The sequence below is a fragment of the Accipiter gentilis genome, chromosome Z, assembly GCF_929443795.1.
Source record: "Accipiter gentilis chromosome Z, bAccGen1.1, whole genome shotgun sequence".
NCBI lineage: Eukaryota > Metazoa > Chordata > Aves > Accipitriformes > Accipitridae > Astur > Astur gentilis.
The window spans coordinates 7338491-7354683 of NC_064919.1; the positions used below are offsets into that span (position 1 = coordinate 7338491).

Consider the following 16193-nt stretch of genomic DNA (forward strand, 5'->3'; position numbering starts at 1 on the left):
AGGGTGTCACACACCCTAAATTCCTAAATTCAATGATCCCTTCACGAGGAACACTACCAACTTTTTTTTTTTTTTTTTTTTTAATTTTTTTTTTTAGCCCTGTTTGGTTTTTAGCTCGGGACTTGTGTGCATTGCAAGAGGCTTTTTTAGGCGCGGATCTGGGAGGGCTGGACCTAAGGGGTGAGGACAGGGACCTAGAGGGGACAGGGCAGCGTGCTGGGACAGGGTGGGTGGGTGTGGGTGTGGGTGGGTTTATTTTTTCCTCTCATTCCTGGGGTCTGAATGGAGAGCACGTTGAGCTGTAATTAAGACATCTTGGAGGCGTACTTAACTCATGACGTGTTGCTTTTCTTTTCCTCTCGGTGAGAAAGTGGCTTTCTCTTCCCTGAATCAGGTCCTCTGCCACCCAGAGCCACAAAGAGACATTCGGGACATAGGCACACACACGCACACGCTGACTTAAGGTGAGCACCAAAAACTTCCTCCGCACTTCGCTGTCCTCTGTTTCAAACTGCTGGAGAGTTCTGAGACCATCTCAACTCAGGAGCTCTGCACAAGGTAAACAGAATAATCAAACTTTTGGGAAAGGTTTTTACTCCTTTATTTCTCTAAGTTGGATGGGGATCCAGTAAGCAATGTCTGTGGCATCAGCTCCAGGGCTGCACGGAAGGGATTTTCGAGCGATCTAGTTTGGCAGCTGAGGCGGGGGGCGAGTGCAAAAGACGGATTGAAACTGGCTAACTTCAATGTGTTTGACTTTAAGTGCTCTGTGTTACCAAAGGAGAGATCATATTGCAACTGCAGATTCCGTCTGAAAGACAAAAGTTGTATGCTTCTGCTCTGTGGCTTCCTCCTATCGGCTTGTATGTTTCACAGAGAATTGTCTTTCTGAAGGATTTCTCCATCCAGACAGATGCTTTTAGAAGTTTTTAGTATGTAGGAAAAGCAGGACAGTAGACTGAGGAAGAATTTCAAGGGCTGGAAGTAGATTTGCATAAAGTACTGACCATCCACTTAGAAGGAAAAGGATTTTGATAACGTGATAAATTACATACTGATGTCATATTTGGCTATTTATTATCAGAGAAAGCCTGAATAACATTTGGCACAGGTTTCTGTATTGTCTCCACTCACCAAAAAACTTAGGATGCCACAGCATTTTGAATGTGTAGCTGCACATTAGCTGGTCCATGCCTATGATAACTATCATTTTACTGGCTGTTTATTTGGTTCTTGGGGTCAACTAGATATAAATGTGTCATTCAGAATGTTTTTCATGGCAAAACTACTTGTGTGGTAGGTTTGGATATAAAGGGTTGGAAAGGATTTGCATGTTTGAATTAAGGAGGTTTATTGCTATTTGTATATCATTAGAAAGGGGATTCATTACCACTAGGATCTTTCAGGGCAGAAAATGTTGCCATCTATGTTGCTGTGTGATGTCAAGTAACTGATATAACACCTTCAGGAGACTCTGGGAACCTGGCAATGTGTACAAGAGAATCATGTAGCTTGTTAACAGCAATGAGTTTGTGTTAATGGCTAGCAAGACTGTTTTATTGCCTCAGTGTGGAAAGAAGCAATCTGGAAAGATTCCTCTTATTTTGTTAGAAAAATATTGTTAGGAATATGTATGATGTGGTGGCTGAAAACATAGATGTAGTGAGGCTATGTAACTATGGATACCCTCTCGATAAACACTGTTTTTATAGACAGGGCATTTTCAGCACGTGGAGAAATGTATCATAAACAGGAAAATTATTATCAGGTCTTGTGGAGAGGGAACCAGGAGTCAGTAGTCTCATGCCAAGGTGTGTCATGCAGAATGCCAAGTCCTTGTGCTACAGAGACAGTGCGTGCTTTCGTTTTTCACATCTAGTGGAGGCAGATCTTCAGCTCCTAAGCATAGCTAAGTGGAGTTGCTCTGACTGCATTATCTGAGACTCCAACCCCTATGTACTTACCTGTATTACATTTAGTGACAAGGGGAAAGGGAAGAAGTAAGAATGCAGGAAAGAACAGAGAGAAAGAAAAAAAGATTAATTTGTGGTACTTTTCAATATAATGCTTTGTTAAAGCAAAAATAGGAAAAACTATTTTATAGGGAGCAGCTTTTTCATGTCAAATTAAAAAAAAGTCAATGTAGTAATTAAGACACTGCTGGTCTGCACTGAAATTGTCCCAAAAGGCCCGTATTCCTAATAAGATTCCTGAATGTGTAAGCAGATTCCAATAAGAAAGAGAAAAAACACTGTGTCATTATGAAGAAAAGTATAATCCCCAGCAATGTCCTCTTCAGAGACGTGACTAACAGTGTAATTCACAGCGAAGCATCCTTTCATTATAAACATAGAGGGTTTGGTTTCCTTTCATTTTCAGTTAGCATGGTTAAAACAACTAGCAGCTACTAAAAAAACTCTGAAGTAGTACAAAGACTTGGGGCTCAGGGTGGGGGGGAGAGTTTGCAGGAAAGGGTGAAGGGTTTCTGTGGCATGCTGCAGTGCACCTTTGTTTTTACAGTTTGTAAAGGGATGAGAAGAGCATTTGCTACTGCAGGTCCCCAGCCTCTCTGATTTTATGCTGATACGTGACTAAAAGAAATATTTTTGTCCACTATTGGTCACAGTCTTGAGCCAAAAGAACTGTTATCAATACTTACTTAATCAAGTCACTTAACCTACTTGCCCCTCAGTAAAAATCTGGAAATAATATTGACCAACCTTTAAAAAGTGTGTTGAGATCTTCATGTGAAAAGTGAGTTTGCAACTGCTTATATTTAAATATATTCAAAGTTTCCCAATTCACTGCAAGGAACAAAGTGGGAGAACTGAAATTAGTATTTTCTGCTTTTCATTTGCCTTTTCATTGAAGCGGTAGTTAAACTATCCTTGGAAGTTGAAATACTTTGCATTTCTGTTTCTTTGTAAACCTGGCAGTGTATTTCACTACTTAAAATTCTCTGAAAATGAAAAGTTTTGGAAAAAAATTATTTTCATATGACAGGCTGCTTCTGTTGCTTGTGAGGAAGTATTAGACATTCTGTCTCCACTGTTAGTAACTGTAGCATACAGTACTGCACTTGAAAAGGTAGCTTGTAACTTGTGGGTAACAAAATGTTCTTTGGGGTAAAAAAAAAAGTCTGAATATACTTAGGATTTCAATCAATGGTGTTTAAGGAGGATTAGAGGAAACAGCTGGCTAAACAAATATTAGGTGTAGAGTGGATGCAGTGGTATAAATTAATAATGCAGTTCTTTATCTGCGGCATGAATGGGAGGTTTTGTGGAGATAAGACGACCGAAACATGGTCACTCTATGCCACCTAGTGGATATTGCAGAGTCTTTCAGAAGATTTTTCTTTTACTCAGAACATCTGCCACTAATCCAGGTGCAATTTAACTGTAAATGCTTAGGGTTTTTTGGTTTTACCATTAAAATCTATCAGCTAGCTTCTTTTTTTTTCTCATAGATTTTTAGGGGACGTTCTTTCTGCTTTTTAAATGCCTATTAGATCTGATAAAAATAAGTTTGTTTTTTATTTATTAATTTATTAACAGATATTTATTAATATCTATTTCTAAAGACTTGTTAAATCATTCTGTAACAAATAGCCAGAAATTAGCACTTAGTTTTACATACTGAGCTGTTACGGTAAGAGTGAAGAGAATTCTGTACAAATATTGTGGCAGGAGAAGCTATGTTCAGCAGTAAGAATTTCAAAGCTCCTTCCAAAACTCCTTTATCATGTAGGATGTGCTTTTGTTAAACCCTCTTCTGTTTTGTCCCTGAATATATTGTCAATGATAGTCATAGACAAAGAAAATGTCGAATTTTTTCTGATGTCTAATAAAAGGCCATAAACCCTCTCCATCTTCTTTTTCTGTGCATGTCATTTATCTCCACCTTCCTCAGACCTCACACACACTCATTGCTTGGATTGTCCCTTCTCTTTATGAGGGAAAGGAAAATCGCTTTTTGGACCACTGGATTGTTTATTCAGTAGTAGATGTTCAGGTGCTGTCAATTGTCATAGGTCTAAAGGATCCCATGAAACAACAAGGTTTTAAGCAGGCATACATCAGTCTGGATATACTTTGTGACTGTTTTTATGCTATGTGACCAGCTTACATGTTTCCACTTCCTATGCTTTTTAAAAATTCTTTACTTCTTTTCCCGATTCTCTCCCACATCCCACTGGATTTGGGGAGAAGTGAGTGAGCAGCTGCATGGTGCTTAGCTGCTGGCTGAGGTTAAACCACGACAACCATCATCACAGCTTCCACTGCAGTCATCTCCTAGGCACCTAAACCAAGTGGTGAATAATCTATGGTTCTGATCCTACGTTTTTCAAGTAAGTGCCACAATGGCTCCTGGAGCAAAGAAGTATTAAAATACTTGGCAAAGTCAAGCTCCCTGTGATTTACTTCCTCCTGATTTTCATCACTGTTTGAACAATAAATCAAATGGCAACATCACACTTAGCAGAACAAACAGTTTCCATGTCCTTGCCATTCACTTAGCTTTGAAAACACATTTTTTTGTTTCCTTTTAATTAATACAACAGAGTGGAAATCTTGAACATGATCAATGGCTCCAAAACCAAACATTTAAAATATGCAGTAAGAAGTCACAGACCAGTAATCTGCACCGACTACTTTGAAAACTTTTCTCAAGAGGTATATGAAATATTACCATAGGAGATTGTTAATATGATGCATAAGTTAATGGCTAAGTGAGAAGGAAATCTGCCTTTCTATTTTTGAGGCAAAGTTAAAGGTAAAATATCACAGCAGCAAATGGGCTAATTGATTTGATGTTGTGCTTCATAGGTAACTACCTTTCTTTTTAGCTCCACCTGACCTGGTACTGTGAATCACAAGAGCTGCTAATGGAATCAGACCAAACTGTATTAATGAGAGTCTTTGCAATGTCACAGAGTCTCTCCCGGGACAAAGATTTCCACTAGTGTCACTGGCAAGCAGAGTCACCACCATTTCCTAGAGCAGATATTACAGCAGAATCTACATCGTTAATTGTCTGGCATAATAGAAATAAAATCGTGAAACCAGAAGAATGTCCCTGGATATATGCCTCTTACTTCAAAAAATGTCATCTTGGCATTTGTCTAATAGCAGAAGACCATTATCTTGAGACGGCTTTCCATTAATAATATCTCCAAATTACTTTAAATACTTGCAGCCTACAAGGAACATATGGGCAATGGAGACCAGTTAGATTAGAAATGTGTTTGGCAGAAATCTAAGTATTAGAACACAAATGTTTCAAACTTCTCCAGGGGAAAAAGAAGGAAAAGTAACTTAGAGGTAGTTCAAATTTGGGTTTGATCAATTTTGGTCTGTACTTTTGCAAATGGATGTATTAAGTTCGGGGTTGCTTCAGGTTTTTATTATGTCATATCTCTTTAATTTACACTGCTTATGTCATGTTACCTGGTAACTCATCATCTGAAGTTTATCAATAAGTATTGGTTCATTACATCATGAGGTGTAATGACATCTTTTGTGATTAACACTTTTCTACATTCATAATTCCTTTCCTACAATAATGCCTATACACATAGAGAAGAGGCAGTCTGTGTACATCTGTGCATATGTGTATATAAATAAATAAATATATATATAACAAAAATATATGCTCACATACCCTATTAGAATGTGTAAATTTTTTTTTTTGGAGCCTGGCAATTGAAAATTGATTGTGTAAAATGGCACACTGCTGTTGATTTGTAGTTTTTAGGATACGGACTATTACCCTCCATTGTTTTAAAACTGGTGATTCATTCTTCTGCTTGTTAGTGGCTATCAGTGCTTGGCTTTTGCATTTTGAAAGATCATATACACAAAAGAGATGGTACAATACCACTGCACTGTGAGATTCTGATCCAGCAAAACAATATGTAAGAACTTTACTTACATTAGTAATTCAGTGAAATCAATAGAAACTCAGACAGGGCTCAGTGAATAAAACTATTAATCCTTTGCAGAATGGCATCCATAATATTGCACATGGCTGATCAAAAAGCAGTACATAAAGCTCCTGACCTGCAAATCTGTTTAGGTTTATAGACATAAGTACCTCAGTGATGTCAATAAAGTGTTAAGTAAAACTGTGCACATTTACAAAGAGTAGAGGAATCAAGACCTGCACCTATGGAATCTGTGTAGAAGTACAAGTTTAATGTAGGAAAAAAACTTTAATTGCTAAAATAACCTCAATACTCTCCAGTTGGAACTGAGTAACTACTCATCTATTTATTAATATTTGAGAAAATATGTGCTACACCCCAAAATATCTATGTGGTGGTTGTTCTTTTCCGTAAACATATTTTCAAGCAAAACACCTGCCCTGAGCCACATACAAAAATACTGCCTAGCAATGGGAAAAGCACATTGCAAATTTACCTGTTTTGTAATAGCTGTGAAAACATAGTGTTGGGTCCAACCAAGATGTTTATAAGAACCATATCAGAGAAGAATCATGTTAGATTAGGTGTGGTAGTTCTGTTACTGAGACTGCAGTGATACATGTGTGTTGCAAATGTTGCAGGCCATACCGGTGCTGCCACCTTCTGATACGTGCTGCTTATTGTCTAAGGTAGTTTGCTCCCATCTTCTAACACCCGGGATGCTGTACATGCAGTACTGAAGCTCTGCTTCTTTAATTTCATGCATAACCTGAAAGATTAATGAGCACGTTGTTATTTTCAGATAAACTATGTTTCCAGATTCCTAAATGTCTGAAGCAAAATGTCAAGTTTTGCTGCCTGTTTGTAACTTGTTTCTTTAATAGCTTTGATTATATAGATTTAAAATAGGTATACAAAGTGTAATTCAGCTTTTATTAGCAAGTCAAACAGGCAGGCAGATTTTTTTGTTTGTTTTGGGTTTTTGTTCAGAAGTTTCCGTATTTTTTCTTTGATTGGTTTATTAGAACACATTTTCACTGGTGTACTGAAATATACTATGATTGAACTTGATTAACTTAAAGGTCTTTTCCAATCTAAATGATTCTAAAAAATGTATTAATGCAGTGACTGTGTATTTGTCTGGTTGTACATGTGGTGGTGTGTCTGGTCACATAAATCATCATGTCGTGATGATGTACTTGTTTTGTACATGTACTTGTACATGTTTTTATGTACTTTGGGGACTTAATGGTTATCTCTGTTAGCCAAGAACCAATGAGAGACAATAAAGATGTTGATCTGAAACATTTTCTGGATTTTGCTCAGCTGAAACAGTAAACAAAGATCGTAATTCAGCTGTTATTATTGATAAAGATAACTACAGACTACAACCTTTTTACTCTTAAATATTGATTAAAAGGCTTGGTAAATCAGATTATAATCTGGCCACATTGTACTGCAGGTCTGTTCTCTCAAGTGTTGTTGTAAATGAGAAAAGACAGTAGGTTTCAGATAGTCAGATTTCACTAAAGGAGTAGGCTATCAACACATTTGAGTGCCAGGGTAAGAGGCACCATGTTCAGAGTCATTTACCCAGGGGCTGGTGCCTGATATGGCACACTGATCTGACTGTGCCCTGTGCTGGTTTGAAGTGACCTGGTCCCTTACACCCTGTGCGTAAGGGAGCACATAGTACAAGACAGATAGAATCACTTGGCTGCTGCAGGGGTTATATGTCTTTCAACACAGCTCCTTTGAGCCTGTAAACCATGAGCCAGAGAAAAAGCAGTTGCACTCCAGATGTGGGACATGCTGGTCTCAGTCTGACAATGTAAAATAAAAAAAAAGCTGAAAAGAGCAGGTAGAAGTAGAATGTCTGTACAGGAGCCAAAGGTGTTGTGCAATTAAATAAACAATGATATGTCCTGGGAAATCCATCAGGAAAAATATGCAACTTTTAACCAAGAATGTCTCAGAGTAGATCAAAAGAGTAATAAAACATTTGTTGATGTGTCTGAATGGTTCTCTTTAATACCAACATCTGGTCTTTTAGCCAATGAATGGATTGTTGCATCCAGTTTCCAGACATTTCATTCTGTTTTCCCCCATAAGCAGGCTAAGAGAAGCATGCAATTATTACATTTTTCCAAGGCAACCTCCATATCTGATTGCATCTGCATTTTAATGTGTGTTCCACTCTGATCAAATCAGAGAATAAGAAAAACTTTCAAATCTAGTAGGGCATTCCTCAGTAGGATAGGAGAATGGTAGTGGCATGTATAACATCTTCATAAGCAAGCTAGGAAGAGACTGTCTTGATAAAACTAGTGTGACATGTTTTCAAAACTGTTTAGGAAATCAATAGCTCACTGTGAAAATAGAAGCACATATCAAATGGGATTTTGCCAGGGCTAGTCAGCTTTGATACTCTTCAATATTTTCATTAGTAACTTGGATAATGGAATAGAAAATATGCTTAAGTTTTTAGAAAACACAGGATCGGGAGAGATTGAATTCTTTCCGAAGCTGTGCTTTGAAGTTAAAATGTTCTTGCCTAACTGGAGAAAAAACTGGAAAAAGTCTTTCCAACAAATAGAATCTGGTAAACTGAAGCAGAAACAAAACAATCTACAAAGATGAGTAAAGTTTAAGGTCTCATCTGAGCTTGCGCTGGTGCCAGGTACTCAATTTTGAGAGCTGTATAGACCAGTTAAAGAAAGTCATAAGGAAAATAATAAAAATGATAGTTTAGGAAGCATGAGTTGGAAGAACCAACTGAAAAACCTAATCTAGCCTAGCCTAGCCTACAGATGAATATACTGAAGGACAGGCATAGTAATAGTCTTTAAATTATAAAAAGGTGCTACAGAGATAAAGTAAATCATCTGTTCCCTATGTCTATAGCAGAGAAAAGGAGAAGTATTGGATACATATTGCAGGAAGAAAGACTGGAGAAAGAGATTTCTAAAAGATGAGAAAGCTCAGGCATAGGTTGCGTGGAAAGCCTGTGAAGTCCCATTGTTTCAGTTTTCAATACCACGTTAGACAAAATGCATAGTAGTATGAAGGTGGTGACTCCTTTTGGTTGTCTGTTGGACAACTTTCCTACAATTCTACTGAATTAGGTAGTTTTGTTTGGGAGAAAGACTTTCGAAAATTATGACTTGCTTTGGCATCTGAACAAGAAGAAGAGTATTTAACAGAAACTAAAGAGGTTAATGAGTTTTCACAGTTTGTGTCTCATGAAGGCAACTCTTTGTTCTTGAATGTAGTAATTCAAATACATGATCTTTGCAGACACAGTTGAGTCCAATCTGGCTTCAAATCTCATCTGGGTAAATGGAGCTTGAGAATTACTTATTTTTAATCATGTACTGCAAATCTGAGACAAAAGAAACATCCTCACCTATGCATATCACTGCACTGAGTGATTCATTTTAGGTGCCAAGTTGATAGAAACTTTAGATTTACTGTTTTTCAAGAAGTATCAAGCAGAAGAAAATAGCAGAGAATTATGAGATAATGTCACTTGAATAGAACATTGCCAAGGAATAATGGTCATCTATCAGAAAACTAAAGCTACCACATCTATGGAAAACACTCTTAAGTGTCAAGGGAAAGTACAAACATTTATTTCCAGACCAAGAGACATAGACCCTGTCAAGTCACACTGTGAGGGTGAGTTATTTTTGGTGCATCTGATGATTGATGCAGATTATATTGTTTTATCTGAGGAATGTTGTTTCAGGACTGCACCATTACTGTATTACTGCAATTTGTTTGTTTGGACTTCAGCCTCCTCCTGACATTATATTGGGGGTATGTGACTTTTTATTTCTAGCTGATTATGAGTTTCAGCAAATCTATATTTATTTCTGTGACTTGCAGCGTGCAAAATACTCATCTTGGAAAACAACCCTCCTTCTGCAGACAATGATATTCATTGATTCTTTTATTATTATTACTCCAGAAACTGCCGTGGAACTGCGATTTATAGGTTTTATCCTTTTATATATATATATTAGTACCAACTGTCCAGTTTATATTGAGTTTCTCACATAAAAGTTAAATAAAATCTTACAGATGTTGTATAATAATGGAGACCACGTGTCAGAGGGCAAGAGCTCACCCTAACAAATATATCTAAAAAGAAGGAGATGGGGGACTCCAATGTGGAAGCACACCATCTTTGAGTTCCTTTGACACCAAATAGCCAGTTTAGTATATTTCTTATATCAGGCTTGAATATGCCCTAAACTATGACACACAGTCATTAGAAATCCAGGACCTTCGTTCAATAGATTTTAACTTTCTGTCTTCTAAGTCCACAGAAATGCCACCTATAAGCAATGCCTTTTTTGGCAATGGAGTCACATTCCCATTGTGTCTACTTCACGGAAATTTATAGATAGTCTTTGTAGTCTGGAGGAAAACCAGAAGCAAGAATACACCTCTTCTTTAGCAATTAGAAGTTTGCAAGTTCAGTTCCTGCACAATGTGCAAATAAATATGAACAAAAGGACAAATTAAACAGTCTGCTGGTCAACAGCTGTAACTTTATCGCTGTGTTTTTAGGATGCATATTGTCATTTTAGGAAATCTTGCAGATCTGAACAAAATGTGAAAGGCAATTCTGGTTCTCTATAGGTACATAAGCTCTTCCCAGATTTTAGTAAGGACAATATAACACAAAGGAAACACATGTGGGCTTACCTCAAAGAGAATTTGGTTTGTATTTCTCTGTCATGGAAGCTTAAATATGGCAGATAGTCTAGAAAGCATAACAGTCTACTGTTGCAATTCTCATAACATTTTGTGAGTTTGTTTTATTAGGTCATTGGTTTCAAAGTCATAATATTAGATAAGAGTCTTGACTCACACTAAGAAAAGTCTTTTTGGCCTTTGTGCTTACAGTGGAAAGCTTGACTAGGTGAACTGCATAAGTAAATTTGAAAGTCCTAACCACATGATTTGGTCTAGCAATTCACTGTATCACTGGGTTCAGTGAGACTGAAGGGGGCATTCTCATCTCAGTGGTGCCCAATGACAGGAACAAGAGGCCAGGGGCCCACACAGAAATACCAGAAATTCTGTTTAAACATAAGAGAAAACTGTGAGGGTGGTTGAGCACTAGAACAGGTTGCCCTGAGATGGTGGCAGCATCTCCATTCCTGGAGACAGTCCAAACCCAACAGGGCACAGACCTGAGCTACTTGCTCTACCTGACCCTGCTGTGAGCAGGGGGTCTGGACTAGATGATCTCCAGAGGCCTCTTCCAACCTCAGCTAATCTCTGATTCTTTGTCTCCTACAGACAAATTCATAGTTGCTCATGTATGATCTAAACTCATGGTACTGAAGAGAAAAAGAGTCATTGATTTTAGCTAGAAAGGGCTATGGGTTTTTTCTTGGATGATTGCATATAGAAAAGCACAGGAATAAAGAAGGACAATATATTACAAAATTATGCCAAACTTCCACTCTAGCAGCATTTTCTGATGCCATTCAGGGAAAGAGGAAGAAGGGCAAAAGTAGTGGAAAAGAAAAAGTGAAAAATATCAAAATTCCAATATTGCTTTTCCTCAAACAAGAATAGAGAGGTGTGGGAGGAAGCTCACCCCTTCTGTGCATGGTAACTACTGCTGTCAAATGTTGAACTATCCTCTTAAAACCGTGTTTAGCTGAATCTATAGAAGGAAGCAAAGAAAGAAAGCGTACAGAAAACATGAGGCTTATTTACACTATGTTTCCCAATTGACTCTTCAATTTTCTGTCATGCAGCCTTTAATTGCTCTTGGCTTTGACCTTTAATGTAATTGTCTAGCACTAAACTGATCAGCATCTCTAGACTGACTCAGGAAGCTATGGGTATACTTCATGGTTGATTCAGTGCTAGAAAAGCCTTTTGAAGTGTTATCTTTCATCTCAAAATGACATCACATATATTCCATATAGCATATTGCTTGGACAGTGAGGAATAAGCCAACAGATTTGCCTATGACGCTGACCTTTTATTTCCTCCTTCTGAAATAAAATCACAGTAGAGGACAGCCAAAGGTCCATAGGCACAAAATAGACCATTAAGGATAAGTTAGTGCTTGCTGTATCCTTCTGATATAGTTTATCATTTCAGTGCTGCAGGAGTTCTAGTATGATTACAAGTCAGGCAACTTTATTGAAAAGATGAAGACCAGCACCTTACTGCTTATATTTCCTTGTCACTGAGACTGAGAATTTCTTGGTGCATAATGGAATGCCCACCAAGGACTTTTACAGGGAATCATTATTGCCATCTTAACTCCTTGCTGTTTGAAGGGAAGAACTGTGGTTGCTGTACTAACAGAGAGAATGTAACACAATATCAATTCAGGCATCTGAAAACTGTTATTAATTGTTATCTTTTAATTATGTATTACTTGCAATAGGGAAGAAAGTATTACTGACTAGTTAAGACATTTTACTGTAAAGATATTTTACTGTTGCTTGAGAAGCATAGGTTCAGTTCTCTGCTCAGACTTAGATCCCTGCATGACCTTGAATAAGTTGAGATCTCTTAGTCCTTCATTACTCCATCTATAAAATTGGGATGATAAAACTTCCCTTCCTCACAAGGATGGTATGAAGATACAGGTATTCATGTAGGCAACCTCATCAGTTTATCTAGTAGTGGTATAGAGCCACCTATAAAATGTGGCTATGCAACCAGTTCAGTTAAGCAAGGCATAACCTCCAGCTCAGTGCCATATATATTTCCTATTGTGACACTATCCCAGAAAGTGTATATCCATCTTCATGCAAGCCAATCTAATCCTGACCATCTCCAATGGCTTTGAGAGGGATCATAATGAAGGAAATTCAGAGGAACTGCATGGCGAGTACATCTATAGCATCAATCATTGCTCAGTTGATACCACATCATTGTTTTTATGCTAAACTCATGGTTCCAAAGGGGTTTATGAGCTTTCGTGTGACACTGAATCACGGCAAGCTAGCCACTGAGCCCAAAACAATTCCTCTAGAAGCTGGAATAGTTCTCAGTGCTCGTATTGCTTGGGGCTGTCAACCTTCTATAGTACTTCAGATAGTCATTATTCCAAATAAAGGAGAGATGCCTGCATGTTAAAGACAAGAAAGTAAGAAGATGAAAATGGGAGCATAGGTAAAGAAAAGCATTTAGATAGCCTGAGAGTACTGAGAATTTTATAGTTTAAAAAAAAGAGTCATCTTCTGCCCAGAAACTTTTCAATTTGATTCTAGAAAAAAATACAACAAACTACACAATGTGGAAATAACAATATAAAAAACTTACAAAAAATTCATATAGCTTGTCACATATTTATACACATTTTAGTGATCAAATTTAAAACTAGAAAAATGCATATAGTAATAGAAATTATATAGGGAAATTTGTGCACCTTTTTCAATGCAAGGGAACCCCATTCACCTTGTTTAAGATATCTTGTATGTGAATGCTATGCATTTACTTTAGGAAGATATAATTGTCTACATGAGTAGAAGGCAAATAAAAATCTGGTCAAAATTGAGCAATAAGGTTATTGTTCCATATGAAGAAGACAAAAAAGGCAATTCTGGCTCATGCTTTGTTGAAAATAGTCATGTAACTTTCCATAGTTTACCTTTCCAAATGTTAATACAGCAGCCTGAAAAATGTTAAATAATTACAGTAAAGATTGCATATGCTAATGTCTTCTGGCTCATTGACTCAGAGGACTATAATATTCCTTTTGATTTTCTGACTTCATGCTCCCTCTAAAGTATATATAGCTTCTGAAATCATTAATTTATAAATTTGTAGCATTAATGGGAATACATTTAGGTATTTCTTACTGCATATTCAAAGCAGGTAAAATTATTTTATATGCTGGCCAGCAACGTCATCTGTCATGTCAATATGTTTTATATTCCATCCTAGTTTAGACAGATTGCTGCTGTTGTAAAGGTTTTGTTCCTCCATGTGCTGAAGAAAGGATACAGTTATCAGAGTATGTGATCTTCTCTCTATCAAGGTATTGGAAGGTCACCAATTCAAGTTGGAGAAAGCTAAACTTGGGAAGCCAAGCTTCCCATTGCACTGGTAAGTCCTTGTCTAGTCATGCCACTTCTTAGGCAATAACAGGCTGCAAACCCCGCACAGAGCTCTAGCCTTGGGCAGGACTCTGCCATCAATATTCTCTCAAACAGTGTTCCCTTCACCAGACCTTTTTGGCAAACAGTGGCATCGATCTCACCAACTAACGTATGTCCAGGCCCTTGGGTTGGCTCTTAGCCAGCATGTCAATCCTTGCTCTGCTGATTTCCTGATTATATTTCTGTGGGTATGTGCTTGATAAAGATGTCACAAAGTTCACATTTTCGTTCCTGGCATCTTAGTCATGAAGGTTTACCACCACAAAGGAGACACTGAATTTTGTTGTTCCAAGGAGAACGGTTCAGACCTTTTCTTGGTCAAACATCTTTTGCCACAGGGAAAGGATGAGAGACAGGCAGAGCTGGAACAGAGAGCAGAGGGAGGGAGGTATGGAGACTTCTCCCCCAGCCACTGGATGGAAAGTGGCAATAGGGAGATCAACTGCTGTGCCTACGCAGATGCAGCTGCCCTTCTCGCTCCAGCAACATCTACTGTTCCACTCACCCTCCTAAGTGGAGGTAGCATCAGCCTTTCTCTTGGGTTCTGGCATAGGCGAACAACACAGTGAGACCATGTCTATTCCAATAGTCCTAGTAACCGCATGTTTGCACAGGCTGCCCTGAGCCACCACCTTTGATAGCATACATATCAACGAGGCTTGACTGTTGAACCACTGCATTAGAAATGCATCTCACACTGACTGTGTGAAATCTTCCTCTATTTTCCTCTTATTCAGCCCAGTCAGTGCAGCACATCTTGTGTGTATTTATTTCATGAGGAGCATTGGGCAAGGGCACCATGTTGCACACCATTAAGTGCACTCCCAAGATACTTTGATATTAAAAATGGTTTCTATACACCATGCTCGTGTTTTAAGCTTAGTATTTACTGCATAAAAAGATATCGGGGATTTTAGAGAATTTAGGGTATTCAGGATTCTAGCATGTGGGAGAGGACATTTATGACCTTGGAGTTCCAGGAAAGCCAACATGAACTTGGGCAAACTGTAGTAAAAGATGCTTTAAGAAGTGTGATGTCTAATCCTAGCCCCATTGTGAGTAGATATGATACACACCATAGCAATGTGGCAGAAGTGGCACGTGGAAGGACCAGAGGTTTAACTCCCTGTCTCTCACCAGTTTGCATGTGCCCATCCACCTGTTTGCAGTAGTTGACTTAGGCGAACTAGCTGATTATTTCTGCTAAAGCTATTACCCATGAAAGCATTAATTGTGTTGTATTTAAATAGTAATTTCTGACATTATACTTTTACTTCTTTGAAATAAGTAGGAGCTGTGGGCCCCTCTGAGAGATACTGTTCTAGGCAGAATACTACAGGTTCAGCTAGGAACCATGAAAATAATACGTAGTTCCTACAAATCACTTTTCATCCCTACATCTTAAATTGCATTACAAAGATGGCAACTACCATTAAGTCATTTGGTAAAAGTGGAGGTGAAGTTAATTTTTTTTATTTTTTTTTTTTTTTTACATGAAAACTTGTATTCTGGAACACATTTAGTAGTTTGAAGCAAAGAGAAATCTTATGGGTTTTGCTTGTTTGTATGCATCCATTATGCAGAGAATCCTAAATATGCCAATATATACAGATGGCGACAAACTCCATTTACAGTGGGTATGCAATGACTGCATCCTGTGCACTGCTCAGAAGTATTGTACAGAGTCACCATGAGACTCAAGTAACACAACAGCAAGAAAGACTTTGCCAGAAAACATTTTCAGATCAGGATATTGCCTCAGCTAGCTTGCACTGCTGAAAATATTTACTGAATTTGTAGCCTATCACTACAGTAAAAACTGTGGATGTCTCTTGTGAAATGTATAAACTTTGCCTCAGTGGCCAAGAACTATAGACAGTGTTGTTTATCGACTCCTCTTGCATGCTAAGAAACAAACAATATTTGTCTTTGACAGTACCCACTATGCTCTTTTGCCAGCCCCCAAAATTTAGATCACTTTTCCTTTTTTTTCTGATGGCCAGCAAAAGGGAAGCTGTGCCTACACAGTTATTACTGTCTTTTTCTTTATCCTTGGGAAACATCAAAACCCAGCAGTCTCAAATACCTTCATACAGTTTAGAAAGGCTTATCTTAGTGGT

At 37.9% G+C, this 16193-nt stretch overlaps 1 protein-coding gene across 1 annotated transcript in view; it reads left to right on the forward strand.

The window, feature by feature from the left end:
* Positions 1–483: 483 nt before the first annotated feature.
* The window catches only part of HAPLN1 (hyaluronan and proteoglycan link protein 1), a 63906-nt gene continuing 48196 nt past the window's right edge, over positions 484–16193 (forward strand). The window contains exon 1 of the mRNA XM_049794534.1: positions 484–558. The gene's annotated coding sequence lies outside the window, so the exon portion shown is untranslated. The remainder of the gene's footprint in view (positions 559–16193) is intronic.